Raw genomic sequence first — 22,404 nt, 5'->3', positions numbered from 1 at the left:
TCATTCATTCACAGAATAAAAAACCACTGCCCCCTCCCCCACCCCCAGGAGAACTGCAGAGACCCTGGGACTTAAGGGACGATGAGTGGCAAGTGTCTACTGCTAAGTGGACAAGCGTGGCACTGTAAGAAGGCCAAATCTGGGGGAAGCCAGGCCTGTTGCTGAGGCGACAGAGGGGCTGGAGAGGGGGAAGAGGCAGGAGGGCTGCCCACAGCTGCCCTCCTCACTCAGCAAAGGGGCCTGAGATACAAAAACTACTGATGGACATTCCATCACTCTTGCCGGACAGCTGCCTCTAGAGCCCACATCTGCACAGAGAAGGAAGCGGGTCCTGGGGGCAGAGTGAAGACGTGAGAGAGAGATTCGGTAAAGCGGAAGCTCTCCGGGTCCCCAGTGTAGGGCTCTTGTGAGTCACGCCTATTCAAAAGCGAGCAGTTCCCACCCAGTGGCCTTTGCGAGGCTCCGCCATCCCCACCCTTTAAGTCTGCCCGTCTGAAATTTCCTCCCTGGAGAATTCTAGGAGACCTGTGACGAGCCCTCCTAGGCAGCTAGCCCTCGGGAGGGTAACGCATCGGGCTGTTATCTGGCCTTCATCCTTACCGAGGGTTTCTCTCCCAGACCTGGAGCTGAGACGGAAACGTGACATCTGGGTCTTGTGGGCCAGCAAGTGGATGGAAGATGGCTGTGAGAGAAAAGGCCCAGAGGGGGCGCCTCGGTGGGGATGCTCCCTCCCCGGAGAGGCCTGGAAACAGTATTGCAGGGAGACCACAAAGCAAAAAATGGCTCTGAAATCTAGGTCGCCTCATTCAAAGTTCTCTCAGAGCTGTCCCTGGCAGCCCCCGCAACCTGGACCACCCGGGTTAAGAAGCTACAAGGCAACCTCTTCGGTCTTTCAGCTGCACTGAGGCTTTCCAATGGTGATTTCAGTCCTTTCGACTCTTCTAGTGGTTCTCAATCCTGGCAGCCTAGGAAAATAAACCAGGAAGTTGCTGAATCTATCAGTGCCTGGATCCCATCCCGGACCAATTGAGTCAGAATCTCTAGTGGGGCCTAGGTGCCAAGAGTCTTGAAAAAGCTCCCTGAGATGATTCTAATATGCAGCCAGGGTCAGAGAATCCCTGACCCGTCCTCTCCTTGACTCCACAGGAATAAATAATAATATCTATAAATTGGTGAGCACTCACTGTGTGTCAGACGAGTATTTCTTTGTTTTACGTCGCTGGCTTCTCTCAGATAACCCGTTATTACTATCTTTTAGATGAGGAGACAGGGGGTCTCAGGGAGGTAAAGGGACTTGCCTGGTGTTACACAGTTGGAAAGCCGTCATCAGGACACGTAGCTATCTATCCTCCCGTCTTCCTACAGAAAAGTAGGAGAAGACCAATGACAGGCTGGCTACAGTGAGGAGACCAGGCCCATAGCCTCCTTCCAGGAGGCTCGCCTGCAAAAATCAGGTCAGAAGGCTACGACTGGAATTATGTCATCCAGAAAGATGTCCTAGTCTCCATACTTTTGTGAGATAACTTTATTTAGAAATATAGTCTTTGCAGATGATCGAGTTAAGATGAGGTCACTGGGGTGGGCCTAAGCAGATACGACCATGTTCTTATAGAGGAAAAATTTGGACACAGAGATAGACACTCACATGGGGAGAATGTGGTGTGAAGACGGAGGCAGGCGGTGATGCATTTACAAGTCAGGGAACACCAAAGATGGCCAGCGAGCCACGGAAGCTGGGAGAAGGACACAGAGCAGATTCCCCCACATGACTTAGAAGGACCCAACTTGATCTCAGCCTTCTGGACTTCAGAATTAGGAGACAATGACTTTCTTTGTGTAAGCCCCTTGAGTTGGCGCATTCTGTTATGGCGGCCCCAGAAAACGAATATGAAGAACTTGTGGGGAAGATTGGGAAAACAACAACAACAACAACAACAACAAACCAGCCCTCATCATCCTACCGATGAAGCGATGGCTGCCTGAAAAGACTTAGCCAAATGTCCAAGTTCAAGGATGCAGAGTTGTAAGTCTGGCCCCGATTAGGGGCTCCGCCCCTAGGCATGAGCCCCTTTTACTTTTCTCCAGTAATTTCCTGTTGGGTTCATTTTAAACTTTGGCTTCTTAATTAATCTTACTTGGGGTTATCCTTTCACACAGGTTCTGGGCATGTCCTTTGTATCCAGTTTTCAAGCTATGAATTAGAGTGGGGCCATCATTTCTTGCCTGTGAACTGAGGCCTGGAAACATCTAGAACCTGCCGCCAGTGGAAGCCAGAGTCCCCATTCTGCACAGAGGTCTGGGGGCCTCTGGCTGCTAAGATGTGCTGGGACTGCCACTATGTCTTGCTGGCTCAGCTGGCCCTGGGGGTCCAGCCAGGAAGTTGGCCCAGCCACCGCTGTGAGCAGCAGGGGTATACATGACTACCTGTGAAAACTCAGGCCCGTGAAACAGCTCTAAAGGCTGGAGGCAAATATTTGTTCAGCTCTACAAAGAAGGCTGTTATGAAATGTGTGGGTACCTGTGGCCTCCCCCAGGGTGCTCCACTGTGGCCTTGGCTAAGAGGAGATCAGCTTTGGTCTGGCCATGGACAGTCAAGGACTGTGTGGAATTGAACGTGTCTTTATATCAGTGCCAACATGAAGGGTAGCTAAAGAAGGCATCTGTTTGCATGACTTTCAGGAGCAGTTGGAGTGTGACCCACCTCCCCCCTACTCCTTCTCTCTGAAAAATACTCTAGTACTCAGCTCAGTGAATTCTGGGATTCTAAAAGCAAGGCTCCATCCCTCGAATTTAAACCAATTCAAGGTTTATTAAAATGCAAATAAAATTAAAATACTCTCTTAGAGGTGGTGGTTTAACTGTATTGGTCATTTATATCTTAATGTTGAAGGCTTTTAGATCATTTTCAGAGAAGTTTTATTTGGCGAAGAATTAAAAGAAAGGAATATAATGTGTTCAAAAAGGGGACATTGTCTCTTAATATTAGCTTTTGCCATTTGCGGAGAAACAGGTTCGTGTCTGACACCAGTATGAGGAAGAATAAGAAAGGAGGTTGGTTGACTGGTCAGGGTGCCCTCACTTTGTTGGAATTGCAGTTTTGGGTCTGACCCTCCTTCAGCAAGTGCAGGACACCCGTTGCCAGTGTCCCAGAAATGGATGTGTCCATAGCCGAAATAAGGCTGCCAGAGACTGGCGTATAAAAACCAGCATTCAAATGTACTCACTTACGATGAAAAATACAGCTTTCTGGTGAATCATATTTGTTATATGCTTAGGGAAGAGAAATTCTCTCCGCGGAAAACCTGCATGAGAAACCAATTCTAATTAGAGAGATGCATGATAAGCAGGAAAGTGTGTGTGTGTGTGTGTGTGGTGTGGAATTTTTTGGATAATATTTATGACTCATATTACCAGGCATTAGTTTAGGTCAGGATCCAAACAGAAGAGCAGAAACCATCCCAGGTATTTCAAGAGAGAGAATTTGATAGAAGGAATGGGTTAAACACAGAGATAGAAACTGTAAGAATCAACATGTCCTGAGGTTAGGAGTATATAGAGAAGAGGTGGCTGTTGTCAGAACTTGGGAGCTGGAAGTAGGGGCCCTGCAGAGCTGGGACTCACACTGCTGAGAAGGGAGGGCTGCCTGAGGTAATCTGGTACCTTGTCAAGGTGTGGTGAAGTTGATTCTGGGCCTATAGGAAGAAGCTGGTCTGGGACCGACTCCAGCTACCTGAGCGTCGTTATTGGCCAAATGACACTCACAAAAACAACGAGCAAAAGGAAAGAACAAGAATTTTTTGTGCTCTTCCTACCTTTCAGCATCTCCTTACTGCCCCCTACTCCTTGATCAAGGAGAAAAGTAATTTGCAGAGTCCTAGCATCATGGGGCTGCTTTGAGGACTAGGGTGGAACTGAGAGACAACAGGATAGCTTTCGTAACCTGATGCACCAGTCTCTGCTCTAGGACTGTTCCTGCCACAAGAAACAGTTACTCAAATTCCTGGGGTGGCACTTGAGACACATCACCCAGCTGGGTCTGTCTGAATTCTGCTTTTGTAAATTTTATTCAAATCATCTCCATTTTTCCTAACAATTTCTTTCTTTAGACAGAAGACAATGTAATTTCTTTTTTTTTAAATGGATTTTCTTTATTTATTCATGAGAGAGAGAGAGAGAGAGAGAGAAGGAGGAAGGGAGAGGGAGAATCAGGCTTCCCATGGAGCAGGGGGCCTGATGTAGGGCTGGATCCCAGAACCCTGGGATCATGACCTGAGCCAAAGGCAGACACTTAACCGACTGAGCCACCCAGGCACCTGACAATGTCATTTCTTATCCAAAAGCTTTCTTATTTCCTCTGTAGATGTCACCCAGAACACGTGCATTGGATTTAGGGTATGCATAAATGGTTTTGAGTATTTCTCTTCAAAGTGACTTGTTGACTGCATATAGGGCACTAACAGTGACTTTCCCCTGGACTAGCCTGCCCAAAACCATTTGCTCATTGAGAAAATCAGAAGTTCACTTCTGCCTATGAAGGCCAAAGAAGCTTGATCCAGACCCTGAAGAGGCCTGAGGCAGAAGCTCTCTGACACTCAGGAACTCAGTCTCCCAGTAAGGGCCATGCCACCCTCCTAGTCATTTGACCAGGCAAAATGCATTCATGTAATGAAAACGAGACAAGAGTTGTTTTCTCAAAGATCTTGCTGAGCTAAAGTTAGAGCCCAAAATCCAAGCTAATCTTCAAAATGGGAGATTGTTGTCATCAAACGTGCTATATTAGTCAGGGTTCTCCTGGGAAACAGAAACAATGTGATGCATATATAGAAAGAAAGATCTATGCAGGTGCCTGGGTGGCTCAGTCGGTCGAGCGGCTGACACTTGACTTCAGCTGAGGTCATGATCCCAGGCCCTTGATTTCAGCTCAGGTCATGATCTTAGGATCCTGGGATAGAGCCCTGCATTGGATGACACTCAGGAGAGAGTCTGCTTGAGGACTCTCTCTCTCTCTCTCTCCCTCTCTGCCCCTCTTCCTGCTCATGCTGCCTCTCTCTCTCCAAAATAAATAAACAAATCTTAAAAAAAAAAAAAAAGAAAGAAAGATTTATGTTAAGGAATTTCCTCACAATATTGTGGGGCAGTGGGGTCCAAAATCTACAAGACAAGCCTACAGGTTAGAAGTTCCAGCAAGAGTCAGTGTTGAAGTCTTGAGTCTGAAGGCAATGTAGAGGCAGAATTCTTTCCTCTTTGGGGATCTGGTCTTTTTTCTTAAGTCTTTCAATTGATTGGATGAGATCCACCCATATTATGGAGCTGCTCTACTTTACTCAGCCTACTGACTTAAATGGCAATCACATCTAAAAGATACCAACATCTAGACTGGTGTTTAACTAAACAACTGGACACCAGAGCCTAGCTAAGTTGATATATGAAATTAATCATCACAGATGTCATTGTGAAAAGTAACTAGATATCCCAGGAGAGCTGGGTACATTGGGTGGTCACAAAGAATAATCCAGTCCTACTTGAAACTCTGGAAGATAATTTCCTCATCCTGAAATATCCCAGAGAAGATGGGATAAGCACTTTGGGATGAGTCTGTGGAGATCACCTCACTATCTCTACACCCAGTTTCCCCATGTTCAGACTTCCTTAGGCTTCCATAGATATCCCCACTCTAGTCAGACAGTTCCTTCCATTGTCCATCAATCCTTGTATGTTCCTCTCTCCTGGTCATTGTCTCCTGCCTGAAAAGTCTTCCCTGATGCTAGGGTCTTTCTTCATGAAGTTTTGCCAGGCTTATTCAGGTAACACCACAGTAAGTTCTCTTGTAATACATGTCTGAGTCCTCATTTGGCACGTAGCTCCATCTCCACGGAGACACTGTTTGTTTGAGGCCATATAACTGCGATAACCTTTCTTCTTTGTAATGGAAACTTGATTTCATTCTTCATTCTGAGGAAGCAAGTCCCCCACAGGAAGTTAATCATGATCGATGTCATCTTTTTGGCGATGTTTATTCTGGGCATGGACACTGACATAGTACAGTGTGAAAGAAATCTGCTAGGGTCCTTGGGGAAAGGACCCTCACTCATAAAAAGGGACATACAAAAAAGAAATGTACCTTTTCTGTCTCTTCTTCCACTTAACATCACCATGTTTATATATGAAATATGGTGATACAGCCAACACTGAAGGCACAGTGGTTTAATACAATAAAGCTCATTACTAACCTAGAGTACCTGTTTTATATGGGTCAGGGTCCTCCTCTACCTAGTCACTCAGGGACCCAGGCTGACACAGCCTCTACCATCACAGCTCCCATCAGTCTCCAATGTCAGTGTGAGGGGAGAAGAAAAGTGGGATGACCACAGTGGATGTTTTCAAGGCCAAGCTCAGAAGTGGCTCACCTGACTCTCATCCTGTTCGCCAGAATTCAGTCTCCTGGCCCCAAGTGAACTACAAAGGAGGCTGGGAAATGTCTAAGAAGAAAACAAGGAATGGGAAACACAGAGCACCGCTTCTGCTATGAGAAGTCATGAAAGGCTTCCTTGAGGAAAGGGTGACAAATACGTGAAGAAGGTAAGCTGCCTCCTAAGGAAACACTGGGGGACACCTAAATGGGGAGGGATTTCTAGACCTCTAAAGCCCTCAGCTTTTTTTTTTTTTTTTTTTTCAAATAGAGTGTGGGGGGAGGGGCAGGAGCAGGGGAAGGGAATCTTAAGCAGGCTCCACACCCAGCATGGAGCCCAATGTGAGGCTTGACCTTATGACCCTGAGATCATGACCTGAGCCAAAATCAAGAGTCAGAGGCTTAACTAACTGAGTCATCCAGGTGCCCCTCCCGACCCTCCCACCTCAGCTCTTTTATAATTGGTTTATTTGAACTCAGGCAGGCTTTAACTAATCAGTCCAAACTTGAGTTAATTTGGTTTATATTTTCCATTTACCTAGTCTGCTAGTGAAAGGCATTTACAGAGTGTTTGCTGTGTGAAAGATGTAGAATAAGGCTTTCCACAATAATATACATGGCATTGATATTTCCGTCAGGATCTTGGCTCTAGTTGAAAAGATAAGACAAATGTGTAGAAACTATTAAGTAATACAATTCAGTATTGTTTATCAGAGGCATAAACAACACAAAGTTTGAATCGCGATTCCTCAACTTTCTGAGTCTAAGCCTGTTTCCTCATTAGTAGAATGAGGCGCATGATGTCTGTCTCACGTGGTGCTTGTGGCGCTCACTAAGATTATAGCGCAGAGGTAGAAAAAAAGATGGAGCTGGCAGGAGTTATTAGAAAGAGAACATCAGGTTAATATAGACTTTGTTATACTTCCTGCTAGTGCTTGGACAATTTAAAAATAGTATTTGAGTCATTAAACCTAATAAGAGGTTTCAGATCAGTAAAAGCAATCAGTGCAGGGAGAAATTTTTCCTCCATTGAATTTAGCTACAGGGTGTTGGTGTCCAGTAAATAGTTGGGGAGCCTGGTGTAATTTTAAAAGACATTTTGTTAAGCTCTTTTGTTTCCCAAAGATGCAGTTGAGAAAACGAAGAAAGACATACAAGAGAGTAAAGACCCCAAGGAGTAAAGTTCTACAGATTTATGAATAACTCATATATAACTTTTAATCCACCTTGAAAATTAATCATTTGATTCAGCAAATAGTAGGTCAGCTCTGTCTTGCCTGCTTTCATGGTCTGCCACAGCCTGTTCCAGGATCTTCTGGAGGTATTAAAGAGCAAAGTGTTTCCACATGAGTAATGCTGATTCCAGACACTCCACCCGAACCACAGAGGGAGTAGATCGGGGGTTGGCATCCCAAATACACTTCTTTATTCCAAGCCTAAAACTAGGCCATAAAGGAAAGGCATTCTCGGATTCTGAACCAAGAGTCCACCCAGCCGTGTCCCCTAATGAGTTTACTCATCTCATTGGTTCCTGTCTGCTGGTGTGACACGGTGCTATCATCTTTCAGAGCCGTTTGCCCCATTTGTCTGCAGGCCTTCCCACACATCCTGTCAAATTCTCATGCTCCGTGACTGCTTCCTTGGCTGGCCCCTTTAGGATGGATTTTGGTGCAAAATCAGCACGTTTTTATGCATCTAGTGGGGATATGTATCAGTGGTGAGGTCCCATGTTTTGCAAGCAACAAGAACACCCCAGGATTTTAAGAAAAGCAGAACCAGCTGTGGCCCATTTAATCTAATTCCTCTTCCCCAGTATATGTGAGCAAATAATGGCCCATAAAGGAGAAGGGACGTGCCCAAGGTTATGCAGCTAGTTAGAGGCAGGGCCAGAACTAAAACCTAGGTCTGTTGACTTCTAGACGAGTTATCTTCATGCTTTCCAAAGAATGATAAGTTAGAGATCCAATCTAGTGAAATGCTGCTTTTTGTGTTTAGGTACTAGAGGGAAATCAATCAATGGTCTTTGCTTGCCTAGGCTGTACTCAGGATTCTAAGCCAGACTCAAACCCCACCACCTCCATGAAGATTTCCCTGGTGAAGGGGAGGGACAGTGGAGACAGTACCAGACGAAGAATGGGAAGACCCGGCTTTGGGTCTCAGCTGTCCTTTACTAACTAGCCCCATATCCTTGAGCACTGCACTTCCCCACACTACCTCTGGAAGTGGGTCTCTAAGTCCCCCAGAGCAGGGCCTCCAGGGAGGGAGAAGGAAGAGGCGAATGGTTTCCTCCTTCTCTCCCTGGTTTGTTCCGCTCCTCTGGGAAAAATGGACCCCAGCCCTCTGAAATAGTGCAGGGCCCTGTGTTAACCCTCAACATGGGAAAAGTATAGCTGGGAAGGGAGGGCATGGAGGTGAAGAGTGAAAAGAGGAAAACAGATTTCTGTACCTCGGTTCCCAGAGATTCAGAAGTCCTCTTCTAGGAGTCAACAACCTCTTCCAAAAAGGGCTGTACGGTAAATATTTTAGGCTCCGCTGGCCATACAACCTCTGTCCCAACTACTCACCTATGTCACTGCAGTTCAAAAGCAACCATAGACAATGTGAGAATGAAGAAGCGTGGTTATGTCCCAATACAGCTATTTACAAAAACATATGGTGCCCCTTAAGTCACAGACCCCTGGTCTATTCCAAACCTGAACATGGTCAGGGTCTTTTCGACTGAATTAGGGGACAGACCATCAAGGAAGCCACCATCGCTCTGTAACTTTTAAGGAATGTTATTAGCACATGGGACGATGCAGTAAAAAAAATAACAGGCCGTGTTCCTAAATGAGTTGTGAGAATCTGAATTTCCCATCTACTTCACAACCTTCCTGTTCGTCTTCTTGTTGCTTTTTCTCTACCTTCATGATGTATTTCTTATCCCTTTCCTCCTCTGCCTTCTCTTCTCTCTCCTCCTCCTCCTTTTTGATGACCACCATCACCTTTCCCCACCACACACACACCAAAAACCATGTGTATCAAGTAGAGTTGTGGCTGTGAAAACTAGGAATCATCGCGGGATGTGATGGCCAGAAAGGGCTTGCCTTGGAACATGGGGAAGTGCTCACGGAATTGCCTGGAAGCCTGAAGACCAGACTTGAAATACAAACAGGAAGGACAGTACAGAGGGTCCCACAAAGGAACCTCGTTATCTTGTAGTAGGAACCATGCGGCTGGAATGGCACTGTCTTGGAGTCAGATCATGCACATTCCTGGATACCCCCGAAACCACCGTGACTAAATCTTTACCGACCCTTTGTTCTTCGTCACTTATTCTAAATTCAAGTCCTGGAGGGGGTATGTGATCTCCTGATTCTAAGCCACACACCCGGGCCATAGCTGGCAGAGGATAGGGAGAAAAGGAAATCTCTAACTTCAAGTCCTATATGGGGCAGTTGGGCATTGAGTCCCACTGCTGGTACACACGATGGGGAGTTCTTGCCATAGGGACAGGGTGTAGGTGCTGGACAGCCAATACGATGACAAAAGTCAATAGGCGCAGATGAGAATTCAAGGCCAAGGTTGACCCCTGAATGAAACACCGAATTCATCTATGCAGATGGACATATGAGCAGTAGATTCTAAATTAACTGGAGTGTTGTTACGTGTGCGCTGCCTACGGGCTCAGGCACGAGAGGGAAGTGGAGATTGTCAGCATAACCAGACCAGCATTCCCTGGCTGTGGAAGGATTTTCAATTCACAGCAAGGAGCATGAGGCTGACGATGAATCACTGACATGGATTTATACCCCTTGGGTGCTGGTTGGTCTGCATCTGTCTTCTAAGCCCATGGAGGCTTTACTAAAAAATTGAAGCTCTCTAGAGACAGACGCAATGTTCTGGCAGTTATGCCTGTGAAAAAAGCTCATATTTTCCAATATGCAGTGGGAAATCTGCATACATCTGTCTTCAACACTGGAACACGCAGCAGCTAAGGCACAGCTGCTTAGCCTTGAGATAATCAAGTTCATTGCTCCCTGATATCCACCCCTCAGAATCTGGTCATTCTTGTCCAATGGCTGCAATGCTAGGTAACAAGCTACTCTGGGATGCATCCTGTAACTTGGTCATTGTCACGAGAATTTCGGGGACCTCTTTTCTCCAAGTTAGGGGCCACATCCATCAGTTTTACCCTGAAATACATGATTCTATACTTGTTCCCCCCCAAAATGTAATTAGTTTATCAGAAAAGTTTCTTTACTTTGATTGGAAATTATGTAAGGCCTTAATGAGTCCCAAGCTATAATTTTATGGTTTCACAACAGACAACACATCGGGAAGGGGGAAAGAGAGGAGACTGAATGGAAACAGAATCAGTGAAATGCTGGTTTAGGTATTCATTACGAAACACGCTCTTTGGACTTTTTCTTAGAGTTCCTTGTGGGTGTATTTACCACATCCGTGATTTTGCCTGTCCCAGAACACATATATTTAGGTCCAACACTTGCCCTGGAGTCCTGGTTCTCCCTTCTCTGTTTTTGACATTATTCTGGGTTGTAATATTTTACTTATTAATTTGTATCATGATTTTTATATTCGAATGAGCCAGTCCAGGTAGTTAACGCATTTTTATGAATTGGGGTATAATGCAGACCAAAAAAGTAATAACGAAAAAGGAATATTTAATAAACAACGAAATAACCTACTAATGGCATTAGCAGACTCCAACCACATTTTTAGTTGAATAGGAACAGAGCCCAGCTGACCAATATAGGCCTTGGGTTTGCTTTTCTCAATTTTTTTTTTTTTTAATGAGAGAGAGAGAGAAGCAGAGGGAGCAATAATGCCAAGTATTGGGCATAAATATATGTGTTCTGGGACAGGCTCCACACCCAGCACAGAGTCCCATGTGGGGCTCGATCTTGTAACCCTGAGATCATGACCTGAGCTAAAACCAAGAGCCAGAGGCTCAACCAACTGAGTCATCCAAACACCCCTATAAATGTGCTTTCTAATTCTTTTAGCAGCAATCCTTTGTTAGATGACACTTTTTGAGGATTGGGGCAAGTTTCTCTTGTCTTTAAAGCAGTGAGGATAGTGGGGAGCCTAAAGCATACACCTGACGTTGACCAGCATTATTCATGGGTGATGAGGCAATCCCATCCCTAAAGTGGGCCAGGGTAGCTCAGGTTCTTGGAGGCCGCACTTCCTCAAGCAAAGTTAGGTAAATACTGTGCTTCCTGTCATAAGCATGCCAGTGCTAGTGGATGCTTGCAGTAAACAGCCTTGGGATGAAGCATCAGCTCTTGGTCTTGGTGGGGAGACCTGCCTCCCTCCGCTCCTCAGCCGCCAAGCTCCAGCCTGGACCATCCTAGATGCGAAGAAGGTTTCCCAGGCTTGTTCTCTAAGAGGGCTCAGTCCACTCAAGAGTGAGGCTGTGAGTTTCCAGACACTCTTACGGATTGAAGAACAGTGTGGGTGAGGGAGACCCTGTGTAGGAAAGTTTCAGCGAGATTTATTTTTCCATCATATTGATTTCCCCTCTGTGAGTATCATATGAGGCTTTTTTTCATTTCAGATCTGATTCCACCCCCCACCCTGTTACCTTTGCCCATCTTCTCTGATGTAGAGACTATATGCTTTCCTTGGATTCTGATTCTGTCACCACCCACTGAATGTTGCTGATTTGGGATAAAGGGTGAGGGTAGAACAAAGGAGTGGGAGAGAGCAGGGGAGCAGGGTGGAAACCTGTTTAACCGCTCTCCTGCTGGATTTCCTGCCAAAGCCTAAAGCTTAAGCACACTTTGTTTCCAGGGACCGTTGAGTGGCTACTGAGCACACTTTCAAACACTCCAGGGGTCTCTGAGAAATGTCATTTTCATGAAAAGATGATAGTCGACCCAGGCCAAAGCCCAAGGAAGATGAATGAAAGGCAAGAGAGATTTGGTTTGCTGTCTTACATGTACTGGAGTAAAGAAGAGATGGAAATGTCACCGGTGAGCTAACTCTGAGCTTTCCCCTGGAAACAGGAGCTGGTCCTGTTCAAAGGATTGGGCAATGTATGTAGTAAGTAGACTTGTAAAGCCCACGGTTGGAATCACAAATGTCCTAACCTCCAGTCTGCCATTCAGCATGAGACACAGTCAACTGCCCATTTCCACCAGCTACTCTGGCAGAAGACCTTTATGGCACACATAGGCACTCTCGCTCACCCTCTTCAGGGTAGAAGATGGGCCCAATTCCCTCGGTTTGTTCTGTCCATTATTATGCATTATCATCCTGCATTGCAATATATGTATTTACTGCTCTGAACTTCCAAGTTCATTGAGGTCAGGAACTCCACAGGTACTTTGTTTCCTTGGAATAAAGCCCATCAATAAAATTGAGGTTGTAATAGTGACTGTGTATTACTCTTTCAATAAATGAGTAACTATCTTCATGAGGCAACTGTCCAGGAAAATGCTTTGAATGATTGAACAAATGAAAGGATGGTCATATCTTCGGCAAGATGGCTGCCAATGTGCCCAGTGATGGTTCCCCAAAGCCTTCACAACAGAATCAAAGTGCTAGACATTGGAAATACAAGCTGACCAAAACACAGTCCCTCCTCTTCAGGGATTCACAGTCAAGAGACTGTGAAAACACAGTCACAGAAAACAACCACATGAAAAGTTAGGGTGAAGATCTGAACTGAGTGCAGGAGAACAGAGGAGAAGCTAGGAATGCCAAGCAGGTCTCTTCCTCTTAATTGCCGCACAGTATGCTCAGGCTGTTACCACAATTAGTAACACTGACTGGGTGTCCTGAACAACAGAAATTTAGTTTCTCACAGCTCTAGAGGCTAGAAGTCTCAGACGCATCAAGGTGTCAGCCGGTTTGGTTTCTCCCGAAGACTCTTGCCTTGGCTTGCCAATGGCTGCCTTCTTGTGTGCCCTTACATCATTGTGCGCATCCAAATGCCCTCTTGTTATAAAGGCACCAGGCAGGTTAGATTGGGGTTCATGCTAAAGGCCTCATTGTGACTTAATTACCTCTTTCAAGGCTTTTTCTCCAAATGGTCACACTCTGAGGTACTAGGAGTTAGGGCTTTGACGCATGAATTTGGGGGGATCACAGTTCAGGGATCTCTGGCTCATAAAAACAGTCCGGACCGTGTCTCAAGGCCCTCGCATTCCTGCCTCCAGGATGTGCCGAGTCCAGCACAACTACCACAGCCCCTGGGCTCCGGTCCTCCATCTCCCCTGGGCCTTTCAGGCGTATTATTACATGACGGAGAGTGGCTGCCTTCCTCAGTGTCAGATGGAAGGGATAGTCATGTCATTAAATAACACCCTTCTACAGATAGGACCGGCATGTAGGATGTGACTCTTTCTACCAGCTTGCCCACAGAGGCCTCTCAGGGGAACACTCCCTTTTTTCAGTGACATCACTGTCTGGCTTTCCGGGGCTAGCCTTGAGCCGTGTGAGATACTTCTTCCCATTTACCTTGGCTCCTGGCACCTTCTTCTTCCCCCTGCCCCGCAGTGGCTGGTGATCCCATGAAACTCCTTCCTCTTCCTGAACAGAGAGGACCACTGTGTTCACAGAGAAGCTGGGCACTGAGGCATTAACGTATTCATGATGGTTACTTTTTTAAAAATATTTTATTTATTTATTTGACAGAGAGAGCGAGAGCATGAACAGGGGGAGCAAGCGGAGACTTCCAGCTGAGCAGGGAACATGACATGGGTCTCTATCCCAGGACCCCGGGATCATGACCTGCACCAAAGGCAGACGTTTCACGGACTGAGCCACCCAGGAGCCCTGCAGTTACATTTTTAAAGAGGGTAATTTTTAATGCAAAAGAATAGAGGGCTATGATGAAATTCGATCCATGTACAGCTGGAACATGGTAAATGTTCAACAAATAGTTGCTGAATGAAGGAATGTGTTCTTGTTTCATCTACCGATAGTGACTACAGCTTCTTTTTATTTTTTATTTTTTATTTCTTTTCAGTGTTACAGTATTCATTGTTTTTGCACCACACCCAGTGCTCTACAGCTTCTTGACAGGAGTCCCTGCCCCCTGTCTGACCCTGCTGAGGGCTGCAGCCGTCCACAGTGCCCGAGGGAGCTCCCGTTCTCAAATCTCCTCTGCATCAGGTCTCTTCCCTCCTTCAGGGCCTTCAGGTTCCCTCTCTTCAACTTAGAAGTGCCGTCCGTGTTGATCTGCAGGACAGTTGCCGCCTCAGGGCTCACTTCCTCCGCCTCTCATCTTGTACTCAGTTAGGCTAACCGCCTGCTGTTCCTATTTTGTGCAGTGCCCATTCCCTCAACCATTCAGTGCGAAGTACTTGTTGAGCCCCTCCTCCTGTACACCCACCCAGCGCTGTCCTAGGCACTGGGATGTGAACCCCTCCAGCAAGCTTGCATCTAACACTAACGCTCCACTGACCACGTGGCATGGGAATTTCTCCATCTGTTTCCCTCACCAGACAGATCCCATGCTTCCCTCTGGCTGCACCCACTGCTGCTCCTACCGATCCCTCTGGCCAGAGGAAATACCTGTTTGTCCCCTGGAACCACAAAGGCAGCCCAATTGCCACAGTGGGAATGGATGACCCCCTCTCCTAGGTCCTTCCACCACTGGGTCTTTCTTCCCAGTCCAACACGCTTACCCTCTCAGGCTAGTGTGCAAGTGACTGAGCTCTTTGTGTCTTAAAAATCACAAATCTTTAGGGCAAAAGATTCAGAATATTCATTAGCCAATTATCCTGGAAAAGGCTACATTAAAACTAATCCACTTAAAAATGGAAGCAAATTTTCAGAGTAAAAAGTGTACAAAAGATTTAATTCAGATTTTGTCTTGGGGTGCTCGGATGGCTCAGTCAGTGAAGCGTCTGCCTTCAGCTCAGATCATGATCTCAGGGTCCTGAGAAGTCCTGCACCGGGCTCCCTGCTCAGCGGGGAGTCTGCTTCCTGCTCTCTCACTCCCTTTGTGCTCGCTCTCCCTCTCTTCCTTAAATAAATATATAGAATCTTTAAAAAAAAAAAGATTTTATCTTGAAAAATGTAATATAAAATTCTAAAGAAGTTTGTATTATCTTTTGTGGAACTAAATTTATTTTATAATTGTGACTGTGTGCTATCTTTTAAGTGAACAAATAATTGTTAGGATTGGGGTTCTTACGTCTGGTGTGTTACAGTCCAAAAGAGGTGATTTTCACATATTTCATCAAGTGCTTTTCCTAATCTTAAAGAATCAAATAACTCCCTTTTGAAGTGACTTTATCTTTCCCCTTTGAACCGCAGCTTAGTCTTGCTACCACACATGGCTGCTCGTCTGTCATTGGTTTCACCGTGACACGAGAGGCTCCTCATTATCACTTCAAGGACCTCATGAGCCTGCGGTAATATTTGCAATGTCGCTTTGCAATCAGATTGCCTGGCATCTGCCCTCTGTTGCATCATCGAAATTTCTGGAAGAGACTGAAGAAGAGTTCTGAGAAGATGGGTAGTGACAGAGGCTAGCACAGACAGAGGGGACAAATGGTGAATTTTACATGCAATCAGTTCACCGGTGCCTTTAACTCTATGTATGGGGGCTTCGATAATGAACATTTAAACGTTTAGAATATAATGCCCTTCCATAGTTTCTTTGCACCTTCCTGGGCATATATGGGGTTTACCAGAGATCTCTTCTGTCAGCCAGCATGTGGGAGGATTCAGAAGGAAAACAAGATAATTTTAGATTTAGATCAATGGCAGACTGTTACTTTCCCCCAAATATCTGTTCTTCTCTATTCCTTAGTAATAGGATCACATATAGGGCATAGTGGCTACTTGGAATAGAGATGGCATTTCCCAGGTTCTCTTGCGGTTAGAGGAAGCCCTTGCGACTAACTCTTGGCTGATGAAACATATAGGGTCTTATGCATGATGTCTCCATTTTTCCTTCTTTCTGCTGATGGGAATGTGCTTGTAATAGCTGGAACTCAAGCAGGTATTTTGTACTGTGAGGTGGAAGCCATCAGGACAAAGTGAAGCAGTTAAATAAAAAGAGGCAGGGCCCATGACTATTGTGAAGCTAATGAACCAGCTCTTGAGTACACAATTCTGAGTACACAATTCATTTATGGGAGAGAAATAAACTTCGATCTTGTTTAAGTCCTTTAACTCTTTAAAGGTTAACTTTTCTGTCATGTGGAGTTGCACCTAATTCTGATACGAGATTTGTGTAGCTGCATTATTTCTCTTGGCTCTCAATTCTATATTCTTTTTTTAAAAAATATTATTTATTTATTTATTTATTTGACAGAGAGAGAGAGACACACACACAGTGGGAGAGGGAACACAGCAGGGGGAGTGGGGGAGGGAGGAGCGGGCCTCCTGTGGAGCAGGGAATGCAGTGCGGGGCTAGATCTCAGGACTCTGGGCTCATGACCTGAGCCGAAGGCAGAGGCTTAAGGACTGAGCCACCCAGGCACCCCTCAATTCTATATTCTTATGCACTGAGATCGATTCTCCATTTTTTGTACACAGGAAGAAGTAAGTGGGATCGAAGATGTGGTCTTTTATCTTTCCTCAAGTGTTGACCCCAGAATTGAGGAAATTTGGAATATGTGAGATATGTGACCCAGGAAGAACGAAATAAAGAGATTTACTATAACATTATCCAGTGAAATAAGAGTAACCTGAGCCTGAGTGGACACAAAATCAAGCAATTAATATATTTTTTAATTTTTTATTAACATATAATGTATTATTAGCCCCAGGGGTTCAGGTCTGTGAATCAAGCAATTAATATTTGTTAAGCACCTAACTATGTGCATAGATGGTACTAAGCACTGTGGCAGGCAGAAGCCTTCCAAAGATGTTCACACCATAATCCTTGGAACCTGAGAAGATGCTACCTTTCATGGGAAAGGGACTTTGTCGTTGTGATTGGGATTGCAGGCATAGGATAGGGAGGACCTTTCACCTGGTGGGAGGCAGAGGAGATATAGCAGAAGGGGAAACCGAGGAAGTTCCAAGCGTGAAAAGCACTGGATATACCAGTGCGGATTTGAAGGTGGACGGGAAACATGCCCAGGACTGCAGGTAGACTTGGAGCTGAGAAAGGCTCCTGGCCAGCAAGGAAAGGGAGTGGTTGGGTAAGCGACGGTGCCACCGTTTAGCAGCATACTACCCGTCCACTGAAAATGAGAAGCATTTAATAGACATCCAAAGAGCTCATCTTCCATTAAGTACCAAGAAATGTTCAATGAATAAAGCACTTATACAGGAAGCATATCTGCAGTGTAAAATTTGTCAAAGTCAAACTACTCTGTAGACCTCATTTTCCCCATTTGTTCCAAACCTAAACCAAATACGGGTCTTGAGCCGCCATTCAACTTGGAATCGGAAGCGACATTGCCAGTGAAAGGTATATTTGGTTAATTTATTAATGACTCGATCGTTTCATATATGAAAATTTTCCATTTCAGGAGGCTGCCTTGCCCCATTTTCTCCCCAGGGCGACAACTAAGATCTTGGGTGCACGTTTCTGCCGGAAGGTTACCTAGATCCTTGGTCGCACGGGCGTCCTGTGCCCCGCCAAGGGTGGACGAGGCTCCAGGCATTCTGCCAGGCCCTGCTGTTGGGATAGAACCCGCAGCCATTTCTACCTTCTGCCACTGGTTTTCCTCTTTTAGCTTGTACTGCTCCCGCGCGTTTCACCCTGGGAACCGGACAGAATTTCTCTGCTCTCAGAAGGAAGGAGCGGAGGAAGGGCGTTTGAGTGGATGAGGTTTTTTTTTTTTTTCTTTTGAAGATTTTATTTATTTTTTTGAGCGAGAGACAGACTAAAAGTTGGGGGGGAGGGACAGAGGGAGAGGGAGAAACAGACTGTCCGCCGAGAAGGGAACCCCACGTGGGGCTCCATCCCAGGACCCTGGGATCATGACCCAAGCCGAAGGCAGATACTTAACCGACTGAGCCCCCCAGGTATCCCGGACAGTTTGAGCCTACAGTACAATTCTAGGGAAATCTGGCAAGGCTGCTGGGGACTCCCCGAACCAGAGTCACCCATCCCCAAAGCAGGCCGGCCCAGCGTCCCTGCCGTGCTCAGCTGGCAGATGGGAGCAGCCTGTGGAAAGAACAGTCTCCACTGGAAACTGATGAGGGATTTCTGAGCCCAGCAGCTGGGATGTTGGTCACATATGAGATAAATAATGAGATCTAAACATTTCCAAAGCATTGCATCATCCAGATTGAAAGAAGGGTCAGCATTTTTTGAGAGAGCCATTTATAGTTAAGACATGTTAAGGAGATGGAAACAGAGTACACTCGGTTGCTGGAAATTCTTCATTTTTCATTTGGTCAGAAAATCATCCCTGTCTTCCAGGCTCCAGCTGACATTATCCCTGCACTCAAGGAGTTTACACTTTGGCAGGAAGACGGGTATTAATCATCAACAAATGTACAACTGCAAATAATTATATACACACGTGCGTATGCAGACACATTCTTAAGAAAATTGAGGCTGGGCATCAGTCACTTTCTATACATTCTTCTATTGAATTCCTTCAATTGTAGTGGATTTTTATCTCTAAAATTAAGAGTTCTGGCCATGATGACAATCAAATGCCTCTGTAGCTGAGGGAATTATTTAAAATGTCTATGGGTGGCTCAGTGGGTTAAGCCTCTGCCTTCAGCTCAGGTCTAAGATCTCAGTGTCCTGGGATCAAGCCCCGCATCAGGCCCTCTGCTCAGCAGGGAGCCTTCTCACCCTGCCCCCCCCACCTCTCTCTCTGCCTGACTGTCTGCCTATTTGTGATCTCTGTCTGTCAAATAAATAAATAAAATCTTTAAAAAAATAAAATAAAATAAACAAAAATTTAAAACATTGAATGTCTATTACACAGCCAAGGTATTGTTTTTCTTGTGTTATCTTCCCTTGGGATGCTAGTACATGGCTGAGTCCCATGACAGCAATGTAAGGGATCAGAATATGAACCCCACCCTGATCCTTGGCTAGACAGCCCCACTTACCTTTGCTGTGTTTGGAACTATCCCAGTTCTATACTGGGCTCTCTTTCCCCTCATTGTGATAGTCCTGAATAAAATCTCTGTGGAGTGTTCCCCTCCGCTCTCTCGTGTCTAGAGTGACATGTTGACCAAACCACTGTATTCACCAGTCTAAACCCGTATCTAAACTTCTATCAGTCCACAGACACAATGACAGTGATTTGCATAACAAACTGTACTAAACAACTCTTGTCTTCCATTAGATTCCCCCCTATATTTACCTTCTCACAGTTTCCCCCCTCTAAGAGTTCATACTCTTTTACCTTTGTCTATCACATCTCCACTATTCATTGCTCTTTGGTAAACATGGTATATATGCTCCTGAGCCTAATCACTTCTTTGGGTTCTCATTTTTTTTTATATCAAGGACTCCATGTACACATAAAATTATTAATAGCAAATAAAATGCGTATGCCTTTTCTCCAGTTACTCTGTCTTTTATCAGTTTAATTTCCAGGGCCTCAGGCCCAGAACCTAAGAGGGTGGAAGTTGTTTTGTTTTTCTTCCTTATGATTTAACAAGGGTAAAAATCAACATGGAATGAGGAAGGAAAAGGAACAGGCCAGATCTCTGAAAGGGAGAACCATCTATTGACATCAACATTGCTTGTGAGGAAGATGTGGTTTGAAGTTTGGGTCTGACAATAGTCTAGAAAGAATTCTTGAGACATTTTCAGTGCTAAAAGGTGTTTTTATTAAAGCACGGAGACAGGACCCGTGGGCAGAAAAAGCTGCATCATAAAAGTGAGGAGTGACCCATTTTATAGGGTTTTGTTTATCCTATGGAGGGGAGGGTGATTTTAGGCCTCCAAGAAATTCAATCAATAGTTTCCTGGAGGTCTATTATTAAGATTGTGCTTTTCTTGTAAATCATTAAGTCAGTTAAAAACGGATGGAATCTTATGTCGTGTATGACCGTGATCTTTATCAGTTGACCATTTATATTTCCTTTATTTGTTCGTGGGCAGTCATGAGTGCCTGAAGAACGTCACATGTATGCCGCCCTTGGAGGGTGGGGCTTGTGGAGTGCCAGTGTACCTTCTGCCCTCAGCTAGCCTTTTGTTATCTCATCCTTGTCATCTGGGGATCTTTTAAATCTGGTCTGCTGGAATAAACAAGATCGATCATCTCTGAGCATTCATGTCCTAGCATAGAAGTATGACGGTCAGGGCCAGGCATAAGGGAAGCTGGATTTAAAGTCGGACAGGTTTTAAGCATTATTTCAGGTGTGTCTAAAAGCATAGCCTGCTATTTAGTTAGTCGGCCTCCTGTCATCCATTGGTGACCTCTGGTCTCTAGAACACTTTGGACCTGAGGTGGAGTCATCTGTCATCATCGGAGAGGACTGTCCCATAGTAAGTTATGAAGTTCCTTCTACCAGGAAGACTGAAGCATCACTGCTCGGAGACACACCAGCCACCCCCAGGTTACATTCTCAAGTGACATTGAAAAATCGCCCACCAGTCCTGCTTCATTTTCTCCTTTCTGGGTCAGAATTCACGGAGGTGTTTACTAAATGCAGCCCAGAATGGGTAAGGACTGTCTTTAAATCCCCGCAGCCAGACCATCCAGGTTCATGGAGCAGCCTGTGGCCTTGAAGGTGAGGCCCATTCAAAAGCAAATAGGATATAGGGACTGTGTTTCCTCACTTTAGAGGAATGCAGAATGCAGAGAACACTTTTTTTTTTTTAATTAAGTACTCTAAACCAGTTGTTGTCACCAGGCACCCCGAGAAAATAGCGTATGGATGTGGTGCTGTGACATGCATAGGGAACACTATGACATGCATGGGGAGCGCTGTGACATGAATGGGCAGGACAGCCTCCGGCATAGCCCCTAAATCTTGTACCATCCGTTATTTTCCATTTGATTTTTTTTCCTGGTAAAATTGGAGTGTTATAAAGAGATTGACAAGACTTTAAAATACCATGTTTAGGAAACTTATCAATAAGTGGTTGGTAAACCCAGCTTTTGCCTTGGGTTTTGTTTTTAAGGATTTTATATATTTATGACAGAGAGGGAACAAGAGAGGGAACACAAGCAAAGAAGAGCCGGAGAGGGAGAAGCAGGCTTCCTGCTGAGCAGGGAGCCTGATGTGGGGCTCAATCCCAGGACGCTGGGATCACGACCTGAGCTGAAGGCAGATTCCCAACGACTAAGCCACCCAGGCGCCCCTTGCCTCAGGTTTTAAGGGATATTGCTTTTTATGAGGTGTAGTCATTGGGTCCTGTAAGGCCTCTTTCACTGGCTGGGCTTTAGGAGCCCAGCCCAGGACGTCACAATCCCGACCCGTGGATTTACTTGCTTCCAGATATTAGAAAGCATACCAGGGTAAGGTTTTAATTCCACAGGTATTAAAGAGAACAGCTGTCCTCTTCCTAAGGAAGGACAAACCTGCTTCCTAGTTTACACATTTAATCTCATCTAAGTCATGGAGTGGGACAAGATAGAAGGACTAGTAAAATGTGAGTAACCAACTGGCTTCTATACTTACAGGTGAAAGGTATTGCCTGGTGACACTTTTTAGTTGCCTCTTCTATGCCAACAATGTTATGGTTAGAAAGACTAGTAGGGCCTGAGCGCTGAATAAGAATAGAGCAAGTGGCTCTTGTTTCAGTAAGAAAATCTATGTTTACCTCCCACATCTGGGTTACCTGAGACTCAGTCCTGACATCAAAGGAGCCAACCAGCCTCAGGGGTCCGTCATGCCAGATCCACCAGTTCTGCTCTCAGGCAGGGAAGTGAGCTCCTGTCTTCCTCTCTCTCTGGAGATGAAGTCAGTCTCTCTTCCAGTGTCCTTTTTCTTACAGACAGGACATGGCCCTGGCGGAGAGCATTTGTTTGGACCTTCTTTGCTCCATTGTCTAATTTGGCCACACTCTTAGCATGGGGTCTTACCTGGTCCTTGGTGTGTTATTGGCTTTTTGTTGGCCCCTGATTACTCTGGTGTTGTGGAGAATCAGCAAC

This window comes from Martes martes, assembly GCF_963455335.1.
Source record: "Martes martes genome assembly, chromosome: 5".
NCBI lineage: Eukaryota > Metazoa > Chordata > Mammalia > Carnivora > Mustelidae > Martes > Martes martes.
The sequence above is the reverse complement of the archived record's forward strand: the minus strand, read 5'-3'. Positions refer to the sequence as shown.